The sequence below is a fragment of the Patagioenas fasciata genome, chromosome 1 (genome assembly GCF_037038585.1).
Source record: "Patagioenas fasciata isolate bPatFas1 chromosome 1, bPatFas1.hap1, whole genome shotgun sequence".
Classification (NCBI taxonomy): Eukaryota; Metazoa; Chordata; class Aves; order Columbiformes; family Columbidae; genus Patagioenas; species Patagioenas fasciata.
The window spans coordinates 42,530,217-42,543,264 of record NC_092520.1 but is presented as its reverse complement, the minus strand read 5'-3'; positions in this window follow the sequence as shown (position 1 = coordinate 42,543,264).

Here is a 13,048-nt window from a genome sequence, read left to right as displayed (position 1 = left end):
GTCTCCTCTTCTCCAAGCTAAAGAGACCCAGCTCCCTCAGCCTTTCCTCATAAGGGAGATGCTCCACTCCCTTAATCATCTTTGTTGCCCTGCACTGGACCCTCTCCAGCAGTTCCCTGTCCTTCTTGAACTGAGGGGCCCAGAACTGGACACAATATTCCAGGTGTGGTCTCACCAGGACAGAGTAGAGGGGGAGGAGAACCTCTCTCAACCTACTAACCACCCCCTTCTAATTCACCTCAGGATGCCATTGGTCTTCCTGGCCAGAAGGGCACAGTGCTGGCTCATGGTCATCCTGTTGTCCACCAAGACCCCCAGGTCCCTTTCCCCTACGCTGCTCTCTGATAGGTCATTCCCCAGCTTATACTGGAACCTGGGGTTGTTCCTACCCAGATGCAAGACCTTACAATTTCTCTTGTTGTATTTCATTAAATTTTTCCCTGCTCAACTCTCCAGCCTGTCCAGGTCTCGCTGGATGGCAGCACAGCCTTCTGGCATGTCAGCCACTCCTCCCAGCTTGGTGTCATCAGCAAACTTGCTGATAGTACACTCTATTCCCTCATCCAAATCATTGATGAATATATTGAATAATATAGGCCCCAGTACTGACCCTTGAGGCACTCCACTAGATACAGGCCTCCAACTAGACTCCACCACACTGATCACATCTCTCTGCCGCCTTTCCTTCAGCCAGTTCGCAGTCCACCTCACTACCCGATCATCCAGACCGCACTCCCTCAGTTTAGCTGTAAGGATGCTGTGGGAGACTGTGTCAAATGTCTTACTCAAGTCAAGGTAGACCACGTCTAACACTCTGCCATCATCCATCCATCTTGTTATGTCCTCATAAAAGTCAATGAGGTTGGTCAAGCATGACTTACCCTTGGTGAAGTCATGTTGACTGCCCCTAATGACCCTCTTATCCCTGATATGCCTTGAGATGACACCAAGGATAAGTTGTTCCATCACTTTCCCAGGGATGGGGGTGAGGCTGGCTGGTCTATAGTTACCCAGGTCCTCCTTCTTGCCCTTTTTGAAGACTAGAGTGACATTTGCTTTCCTCCAGTCCTCAGGCACCTCTCCCGTTTCCCAAGACTTGTCAAAGATGGTGGACAATGGTCCAGCAATGACCTCAGCCAGCTCCCTGAGCACCCGTGGGTGCATCCCATCTGGACCCATGGATTTATGGATGTTCAGATTGCCTAACTGCTCCTTAACTCAGTCCTCATCAACCAAGGCAAACTCCTCCATTGTCCTGCCTTCCTCTGGGGCCTCAGTGGTACGGGGCTCCTCAGGACAGCCTCTGGCAGAGTAGAGAGACCAAGAAGGCGTTCAGTAACTCTGCCTTCTCTGTATCTTCTGTCACCAGGGCACCCACTTCATTCATCGGTGGGCCTACATTGCCTCTGGTGTTAGTTTTATCTGCCATGTATTGGAAAAAACACTTTCTGTTGTCCTTGACTCCTCTCCCCAGGTTTAATTCTAAGGAGGCCTTAGCTTTCCTAGTTGCCTCCCTACGCCCTCTGACAACAACTTTATATTCTCCCCAAGTGGCCAGCCCCTCCTTCCATGATCTATAAAATCTCCTCTTCCACTTGAGCGTACCCAGCAGTTCCCTGTTCAACCACACAGGTTTCCTGGCTCCCTTCCTTGACTTCCTACATGTCGGGATGCTCTGATCTTGTACCCAGTAGAAACAGCCCCTGAACACTAACCAACTATCTTGGGCCACTTTACCTTCAAGCAGCCTTGCCTATGGGATTTCCCTTAGCAATTGCCTGAAAAGGACAAAGTTTGCCCTGCTGAAATCCAGAGTTGCAATTCTGCTTGCTATCCTGTTCCTTTCACATGAGATCCTGAACTCCACCATCTCATGGTCGCTGCAACGAGGGCAATCCTCAACCTTTACCGCTTCAACCAGACCCTCCTTGTTAGTGAAGATGAGGTCCAGCAGTGCACCTCTCCTAGTCAGCTCCTCCACCCTTTGCATCAGAAAGTTATCATCAAGGCACTGGAGGAACCTCCTGGACTGTGGCTGTCTGGCCAAGTAGTCCTTCCAACAAACATCAGGGAAGTTAAAATCCCCCACCACAGCCAGGGCCTGTGATTGTGAGGCTGCTCTCAGCTGCCTGTAGAGGCTTCATCAACTTCCTCACCCTGATCTGGTGACCTATAATAGACACCCAGAATAGTATCACCCTTGACAGCCTGCCCCTTAGCTTTCACCCATAGACTCTCAACTCGCTCCTCATCCGTGCCTGGACAATACTCGATACATTGTAGTTGCTCTCTCACATAAAGAGCAACTCCATCACCACTCCTGGCTGGCCTGTCTTTCCTGAAAAGGACATAGCCATCCATGACCACATTCCAATCATGTGTGCTGTCCCACCATGTCTCCGTAATTGCCACTAGGTCATAATCTCCTGCCCTAACACAGGTTTCTAACTCCTCCTGCATATTCCCCATGCTGCACGCATTGGTGTACAGGCATTTCAGAGAGTGAGCTGAGCACACCAATTTCACCCTAGGGGTATGGGAGGCCTCCCAGCCTTCATGAACTCTAGAGTGATGCCCTACTGATGCAAGCCCAGCTACAACCCCATCCCCTTTCGAGTCTAGTTTAAAGCTCTCCAAATGAGCCCTGCTAATTCCTGTCCCAGGAATTAGCAGGTACCTAAAACTGATGACATTCTTTACAAATTGTAAAATTAAATCAAGATTTGTAAATAAATATAAAAGCTAGTAATCTCCACAAAATTATCTGTTGTCCTCTTTTCACAGCAACATAATAATTCTACTCAAAGAAAGAAGAAATAAATTACATTGGAAATTTGATCCACAAATTCCTTTGACCCAAGGACTGCAAAATGTGTTACTTTTGTGAATTCATGACGTAATATTCTCTCTATAACCTCATGTTTAACTTTTAGAATTGCTATACCTATCAGCTTTGTACTTGGTTCACAAACTATGATTAGGGGATTTCAGAGAACAGAATCTATACGCTGCTGCAAATGTGTCATTAGGCAGTAAAGAATGAAAGGTTCATTGGGCCAGAGAAAAAGAGGATAAGTACAAGTGTGAGAAGAAATATGGCTTTCTAATCTATTAATCTGGGCATTCATCATACAAAATTTCTGGGTTTTGGCTCTGCATAAGATGTTTTATAGATAACATTTTGTAGTTTATGATCCTTTAACGTTAAAAAGTTATTAGGCAAAATAGCCATCAATGAAACAAAGTCCTGGATCTTCCCATTTTCAGCATTTCATCTCTGCTAATTCAGATAGTTCTCACCTGCATGCTCATTGTGTTTCTACACTGCAGTTTTAGCCTAGATTCCTGATCCTTGGTAGCTCCAGGTTCATGAGCTTTTGTTTACACCTGCCTGGACAGATATGTTCTTGCTCTACTTTTTCTACAAATTACTTAAAGCAAATTGATGAGCCTAAACATAAATATTTGACTTTCAGGAGATTAGTTAGTAGAAACTCTAGGGCATTCTAACACAATACCACAGACCTGCACTTGATCATAGAAATTTCATGTACACACAATACATATTATACAAATCTATTCTTAGCAACCATCATCCAAAAAATCTGTCTTTCATTGTAGATGTGAAGTTTAAAGTTGGTATAGTGTTATATTAAGTAGCCTGACAAATTCATAAATGGACAAACACAGGGTAAAAATGGCAGTTTAGCAACAAGTAGTCCTCTTACATGTGTAAAGAAGTTTCCAAGAATTTTGAAGGCCTAAGAAAATTGTGGGTAGAGTTCTAAACATAAATATGCTAGCTTTGAAGTGTTGGAAGTAAATTTCCTTGACTTTATCCAAAGTAGATGAAGGTAAGACCGTGTTTTGTACTCGTCATGCTTTCATGCATTTTCTAGCCTACATTACTATGACCAGGAGACTGGTAAATCTCTAAAGCAAAGAAAGATTGTTTGAACTATAAAACCTGCATAGCAGTTGAAAAAAAAAAAAAAAAGTTACAGAAATTGAAGTTCTTAATTTCTTTGTATTAAAAGCTATGAGTTCTCTCAGCTATAATGGCGTCCTGTGACCCTCTGTGAGCCAGAGGGCTAAATGGGTATCGGGGTTATTTTTGGTTCTGTATTGTGTTCTATATAGCCTAACTACTTATGTTCCTCACTCACGCAGGTGTTATTTGTGCTAGTTTTAAAACAAAACCAATTCTTCTAATTCAGCACATTAAATGGGATAAAATTGGTGTGTCTTTCTCTCCTCTCCCTCTCCCTCTCCCTCTCCCTCTCCCTCTCCCTCTTCTTCTTTTTTTCCCCTCTTCTTTCTGTCACGGAGGCACCCCAAAGTCAGTTTTAGGAGAACAACAAGTTCCAAAACAGACTTTATTTTAGCCAGAAAAGTTAAGCAAATAAATCGACTAGAAACAGGGTTTATACAATTAGTTAGCACTCCGACAACATAAAATACAGGTTGGATATGAGTTGAGGAGATTATTGGGGTACAGCAAAATAAGAATAATGAGGATCTACAGTGTACATGCACACATGTATAAAACAGAGCCCTCTGACTCCAGGGTACCACAATAAATAATCACTCACCTGGGCTAGGCAAGGACTCATTCAAGGATATATCCAGTAGATAATCACTCACCCAAAGAAGGAGGTGAGGTGCTCTCAATCCCAGGAAGCCTCCTTAGGTGATGTCCCAGTCCAAGGAGAATGCTACAGTTCACAGACCAGCTGTCCAAGAAGACCGCTCCAAAGGGGGCCTTTGGCAGGAACCCCGTTTATAGTCTGGTCAGATCTGGCTGTGGGCATTACAACATGGTCCAGAAGCTTTGCAGCTACTCTGGGCACCTCCTCTGCTAACGACCCTGTCAGTTGACTCAGAGTCCCATTAAGGACCCGGTCAATTGACAGAGGGTCCCACCCCTCCTGCCCCATCAGCTGGTGAGGGTGAAGTCACACTGCCCCGGGGTAGGGGAGGATGTGACTATCAACACCTTGGTACCACCCTAGGTGTGTATGTGGCCACAGGCACAATGGGGCACAAAAGGTGCTAAAAGAGCCATCAACTGCCCCATTGAAGGATTCAGATCTCAGGGGGATGTGCAACTGCCAGACTTTCTTTTCCTTTCTAATATTACATTGCAAGTCAAGGACCTTCGTCAAACAGGCAGGCACAAGAGAGAGGTTGTCTGACCACAGGCAAAGAAGTGCTCCAGACCTTGACAAATGTCTTCATCTGATGCTTGGTACCATTGCACCAAAATATATTTGTGGGACAAACTAAGAACACAGTCAAAGTTCAGACTCCTTCAAACTACTTTTGAAGGGTTTGAAGAATCCCATGATTGTATAACGTAAACACAATAGTGATTGCTAAATTATGTCAGAATTGCTTAGTATGATGGCAGGAAGGTGTCTAGACCTTTACTGAGTAACACAGTCCTGTGTTGAACAGTTTACAATAAACATCAAAAGACATCTGCTGATGATACATCTGTATTACTGGTAAAATACAACAAAATTTCCTTATACAGTGGCTCAAGTGTATAAGAAAGAATGAAATGGAGGGCTTCCTGTTGTCTCAGAAATGAAAATGTAGGCTGTATGATGGAATAGTTAGATAGATGGATGGATAGTTACTTAGATGGATAGTTAGAAATGCACCATCACTGACCTTCAACAATACTGAATGTTTAAAAAAAGAACAAAAAAAACCCTGCCTGTCAGAACACAGAAATAGCTGCACAAGTTCTGCTGGAAGGACCACTGATCTCCAAATTTTACCTTTGACTAGTGACCACCAGCAGCAGTTTCAGAAAAAAAAAAAAAAAAAGAAAAAGTTTATAGGGTTATATTCTCACCTACTCCTGCCTAACCTCTGCCACTGTCTGATATTTTCAGTGAACAATCCAAATTCTTGTGTTGTCATAAAGGAATAATTCCTGTGTTGTAATAAAGAAAGAATGAAAAATCTTTCCTTGTCCTCTCAGTCTCATTTCATTTTACAGCACTCATTATTTTCCATAATTCACTATCTTTCATCCCTGATATCTTTTTTCTTGACTAAATAGATATATTTTCTTTACATTGTACAGTAACTATGCTGTAACTTCAGTTATCTTTGTCAGCCTTGTACTACTTTTTCAAAGGGTGTTTTACTATCATATTAGATATCACACTTCCTGAACTGTATTCACTATTCAAAATTTAAGTATGTTCTGAAGGTTCACAGCAGCATCAGTATGTTTACCATTTTCTTGTTTATTTCAGTAGGAATCTGTAACATATTTACTTGATGCCTATGGCTACACATTATGCTGATGCTACTACAGAGTTGTTTATGAATGGTATAAGATTTCTACCCTAATACTAGTTAATTTGAAAACTTTCATTGTCTGTGTGTAATTAATGGCATTTTTTTGCACATCCATGATATGCATGCCCTGAAGCTAATCACCATGGGGGGGTGGACGTGTGACTGCAGAGAGTAACCAATCTTAGCCTGTGTTTTGTCGCATGACCACTAAGTAAGAGTATATATGTGTTGTTAGAACGTGCATAGGGGGACACTGATATTCAATGTGTTGTTAAAACGTTCATTAAAGGGCATTGATGTTAAACTCATTGAGTCTCTGTCCTCGCCCGTCCACCCGTTGCACTCAAAGAGACTTACTGTGCCAAGCTCTACATTCTCCACAATCATTCACCCATTATTCTTTTTATCCCTGTCAGGTTCTTGGTTTTATCCCATGATGACTTAGTTTCTTTAGTAAGTTTACAGGATCTTCCTAAAAGGTTTTGGAAATCTGGGTACACTTTATGTCAAAGGTTTGTAATTTGTCTGGTGTGACTTCCTTTAAAAAAAGCTATTTTGACTTTTCCTCAATTTTTTGTCAATCTAATAATTTTATCCTTGAATACAATTTTTAACAATCACTCAATCACTCAAAAGTCAGACCTAATGATGTGCAGATAACCTTATGCTCCCAAGCCTTTTTATTAGTTTATGTTTTATTTTCCACATATAATTCCCCAAGGTCAATTAAAGCCACACTTAATATTTCAATATATTTGTATCTGGATTTATTTAATACTCTTGGATGAATACCACTTGCTTCTGGGAATCTGTGTGTTTTATTCTATTGATTAGCACTTATTCTATTCTGATGACATGTGTTTAATGACAGTTCCCTCCCAGTAAATGAAGAATTCAGTGTGAAAAATTTCTAGAACTCCTCCACAACAAATGTAAAACATTGAAATAGTTCCATTTTCTAGAAGTTTAGTGTTTGGTTTGTGGTTTTGTTAGTTTGCTTTTGGTTTGTGTGGTGTTGTTTTGGTTTTGCTTTTCTTTCACTTTTCTTGTATGTTATGTTATACTATGATCATCTGTACACTCAAAAAATTATTTTTATTATTTTTGTCATTATTCATTACTCTGCGATGTTTTAATTTGTTTTTACTAATAGTTTAAAATTTTTGGCAAGTATTTTCTCAAAATTTGTTCTGATCACATTCATTAAGGATTTAGATTTAATTGTCTCTACTGTTTTCTTTGTTCCATTGTATCTTTTTATTAAATGAAGATTTATTTTACTTCACACACATACTTAATTCTTTTGTTTCACCAGTTTAGATTTTTTGAGTTGGTTGATATGAGTGGTAAGCATTTCCAGTGAGATACCAGTGTAGTGTCTCTAATAATACATTTCACTCACCAGTATTTTATCATTTTGGTTTTTGCATTTTATTTTCTTTTATCTGCTTTGTTGTTTTGTGGTAGTGGTGATGGTGGGTTTTTTGTCTGTTTGTGGTTGTTTTGTTTTGTTCTTTTTCTCTTTCCCTTCATATGTGGCTTTGGGTTTTATTCACTAGAGGATTTTTTTTCCTTTTAAGGATGTTGACTTTGAGTTCAAATTGGTCATACTTGCATAGCTGTTTCTCATTAATTATATGGTATTAGGTCACTGCAAAATAATTTATGAAAGTATTTTTTTCTCATTCTGCCACAAAGGGCTGATGAATATCAGGACTAGTGGATGCTCCTTCATATGACCTATGAGATACTTACAAAATGTCAACAGAAATAGATAAAAAGGTGATTTGTATATTCATTTCATGAGATTTACTCAGCATGCTGTAATTTGTGAAGTCATATAATAGAGTTTTTCTGTCCGTGTTAGTGCTTTTCCTTTTCTTTGCAATTCTGTGAAATTCTCCCGTAGAATGACGAAGATATTGCTTGGTTCAAATTAGTATGATGTGCATTCAAAGATCTTGTATAGCTTCAATTATGTCATTTTTTTACACTTTGATTATGCCATCTTTTACACTTGTGTTTTACTTAGAAAAATGTGGTAAAACATAAGTACCTATTTAAGATTAATGACGTTAGTGCTAGCACTGACGATTACTGTTTCAAAGGAAAAAATGAATTTTTTATATTAGGTCAAGTGTATGTTGATTTCAAGGGGCAGAACACTGTAATAGTCACAATGGTTCCATATATCATTGGATCAAAAAGAAGAAAGTATTTTATTTAATTTTATTTCAGCAAAAATTATTAAATCTTACCTGCAATGTAATATGGATGGCTGAAGGTTTTTAAACCCTAATACAGAACAAATACTGCAGCATAGTTATGATAGGCTTTACTATCAAAGTTAATAATGAATGTTGAAAAGACTTCTGATGCATGAAATGCACAATACATAGAATTTTCATCTCATTTCAGTCAGTTGACTTGAACCAACAAAAGAAAAATATGATTTGAGTAAGATAACCGGACTACTTATCCTGTATGTGAATATGAGCAGAGTATGACGTTTTATCAGAATATTTTCAATATATAGGCTTATGTAAAAACTTGTAAGACCATAAAAATGAACTTGTATTTTCAGAACTTAGAGACCAGTTTCTTAAAATGAATAGTAAGCTATCGGATAGGGGTACATCTGGTACTAGCACAGTAGAGGTAGAGTCAAACAGCTCATATTTTCGGTCTAAGTGTGGGTCTGATGGATCAAACGGAACTCTTAGCATTGGAACAGTTTTTAGATATTTTTGTGAAATATACAGCAGATCTCAGAAAAACAAAATTCTTTCTGCACAGCCTTTTTCTTGAGACTTTCTGAATCATCCTGAAACATTGTATTGGGTACAGACAGTAGATAAAGCGTTATAGGAGATACAGTGGGTTATCAGGAAGTGTGGTTATTTTAAATAGTTATATATTAAACTTTTTTTTTTTTTTTGTTAGACCTTTTAGACATGTTGGTCATAGACAAAAATCATTTAAGGAATTAATATAATAAATTAAGTATTTTAAAATGTAAATGAAAAATTGCATTGCTATGCATGTTTACTATTTAAAAAAATCCTATGGTGAGAGTTCTATTGAAGAAGAAAAAGAGAAATAAGCATGCAAACAAGTAAACTGAAATAATTTTATTCAATGACTGTCTTTCTTTCCACTCTCTACACAGCCTTCAACAGATGACCCCTTTTCACAGTCCTTCTCAGTCTTATGTTCATTTTCTCTGTCGTTCTCTCCCTTAGGTCATCAGTCTTCCACTCCTTCAGTCCCTCTTTACCACTAAAGGTAAAGTTCCTGTATTGAAATGCCTCCAACTTATATTTTGGTCTGACACTCCATATTCCACAATAATTCTCCCTTCTTTTCCTGTTCGTTTTACTAGTGTTTCACTTTAACTCTCTTCAGCTGTATTTTAATTCCTTAATGTTAAGGTGTGGAGGGAAAGTATATTTTTCTAAGCAAACTACTTTTATAGTAACAAGAATATTTCATATTTTATGAAGGCTGTCTGAGGGTATTTTGTTGCATTAGGCTAAATAATTTAGCTAATTAAGAAAAGAGGAATAATATTAGAATTCATTCTCTTTACTAGTTATAAAGGGAGCCTAATTAAGTAGCTTAGATATGAGCTGTACTGTAGACAACTAAACCTAAGTGAAATCAATACTGCATGAAATGTCAACTTTTATCCTAAGGTTCAAATTTAAAAACAATATAGTGGCTATCTTTAATAATCAAATCCATTAAATTTGATAGTAAATCTCTTGACTCAGAGAAGCTTATGACTTCAGAATCATTTACAGTAATGAAAGCTGACAGTCATAAAATTAGTTTCCAGAAATGTTCATTAGAGTAAGATAACGGCAACAGGAAATTTCTGTGCAATTATTTGTAAATTCATGTTTCTATGAGTTGTACGCAGTATTGCTCTGTCCTTGATGTTCGTTCCAGGCAACGAATGGCCCAGCTGCTACACTCAGAGGACAAATACTTCTGATGAAAAATTTTGCCGTAGCAAGCAAGTTTATTACATGAAATTGGTGTATTTAAAAAATACATATATACCTCAAAAATAAAACTAGAGTGTAGTATTATTACATTTCCAAATCAGGGACAATGTGTTGTATCTCTTTGTTAGCAATCAGGACACATAACCACGGGCGTAGTTATATGCAGTGCTTTATTTCAGCACTGGGAAACCAGGGGTTCGCACCCAAAGCTGGCTTCAGCGGTCAGTTTAAGTTGCACAGTATTTATACAGTCCATTCACATACATATTCATATATTCATTAGGATCATTAGGATATGTAATAGTTACTCAACATTTATTGCAACATCGATTGCAACACCTTGGAACTACTTTGGTCATGCGCAGTGTCCCCTGGTGGTCTTGCAGGGGGGTCTTCAAGATGAAGTAAGTAGTCTTCATCGCTTCTGTCCTTTTCACCTTTGGGTACTACACATGCGTAGTACTCTATAATTGCATAACTGCTGACTTGTTCAATTTCCAGAGATACTGTATGTACTTCTTCTCATTCTAGGCATATTTGGGTTAAGATAAAAGCTAGGTTGATAAGATAAGAGTATACTCGAATCCCTTGTTAGGTAAAACACGATGCGCTTTAACATCCTTTCAGGACAGTTTGCAAAACTGATTCATCCTTTCAGGAACATTTTGTAAAACTGATTCTGTTACTAACATCTTCATTAGAAAAGGGATCAAAGCAGTCAGTTTTTTTCTTGTAAGAGAGATAGAAACAGTCAGACTCCTTTATGGAGACACTCTGCATTGGTAGAGACAGTAGTGCAAGCGACAAAACACAAATCCCATTGGGAAGAAAAAGGAAGGAAGTTACAGCGTTTAGGACATGCAAGTGAAAACCTAGAAGATGCAGACATGTGAGACCCACATATGTTCTGAAGAATCAGGATATTATTTTACTCAAGAAAGAAGAGAATATTTGGAAACGATTTTTTTTTCAGTTTAAAAGCTTCCACCCTCTCTGGAATTTCAGTTTAAGCTATGGTTACCACATATTAACTTTTCACTTGGAGAATGAAGATGACAACCAGCAGTAGAGGATTTAAAGCATGGCTACTCATCCATAATACAGAGATGAGAAAGATGTTATGTAAAGAAGTCTGAAAAGCAGACTTATAACTTCTGTACTGCTCCTGTAATAGTCTCATTCTCCCCACTGCTGTAATACCATGGAGTCTCACAAGACCAGAACCCTGAAAAACTTGTGCAACAAAATACAGGAGTGTCTCCTTGCTATGCCTTCAGTAGGACCTTGAAGTACTGGTCAGATGAACACCCCCTGAAAAAGGTTAAAAGGTCAGAATTGGTGTTAATTCAGACACTGGTCTGGAATTATTTGGGGTTTGCTAATATCCCTGAAACTTAACATAACAGCAAAATTTTAAAATAAATATAAGTAAAGAAGTAATTTATTTGCAGAACTCAAATACAGATCAGACAAATATTTGTTTCTAAGATGGATGCAAGGGTATATGATAAAAAAAAACATGCTTAAATTGGCCCATACTTTAGATCAATACCAAGAATTTCGGATTCCACAAGTGTCTTTCCTGGTTGAATTTTGATGATGTGTCTCACTTTCCTTGTACAGATTTACAGAATATTTAAATACAATTTTTATATATGTATTATTGTTTTGTATGCAACTACTCTTTATACATATGTGTATATATATACATAAGACTATGGGTTATAGTGATTCCAAGGTGCTGGCTGAAACATGAGTAGCTGCATATGTAGTTCCAAGGTAATCTCACATGGCTCCCTGTGTCAGCTTTGGGCTGTCCTGATTAATTTTCAATGACTCCTAATAGTCATCCTTATAAGACCTAGCACGGAAAGTTTTAAGTGTATGTAGATGGATGCACTGTGTCTGTTTCTTAGTTGAATTTCTTACACAAATTCCATAAAGTTAAAACCAATGCTTGTATCATGAGAATTTTTTAAGGAAAATCTTCATTTTTTTGTCTGAATTCCTAAAAGAACTGAAGATAATTCTTTGGAAGATATTCTGAAACCATCCACAAACAACAACTCTTGCTTATCTGGGGAAAGAATTTATTTAAATTCTATGACATCAGGTTTCATCTGAAGATGGATATTTTCTTCTTGGCCTTTTGGTTGGTAAATAAACTGACAGATTATAATCTACTATGAAAAAAACAGATTTATGGTTCTATATTGATTTGATGTGTCTTGGAAGCCTTTTAACTTGGATATATAAGTAAAATATGTTGTTCAGTAAGTACTTAATAACTGACAATATTTTATAATGCCACATTTAGCCTTCTATGTTCACATATATAGAATATACAGTAGCTCAAATAACTTGGCAACAGGCATGCAAATTCTAGAGCCTTCAAACTCATAATTACAAAAGCATATAATATTTGTTAACATTTTTAAATTTTGTGTTTGTTTGTTTTTCTTCTCTAACTGCCTGAGGTAAGATATTGTATCTATATCACATAATATCTGAAGATTAACAGACTCAGGAACAGCACACATACACAAAAGAAAAATTTAACAATGTCAGATAGGAACACTACAACTCCGTAACTCAGAGAAAACCAAATTGTGATAATTACTCTGAACAGTCATGTCATCAAAATTTGTATTCAAGCAAGACAGGTGACTACTACAGTAATACACTTCTTAACATGAATACTTGATCTTCAGTTATGCTGT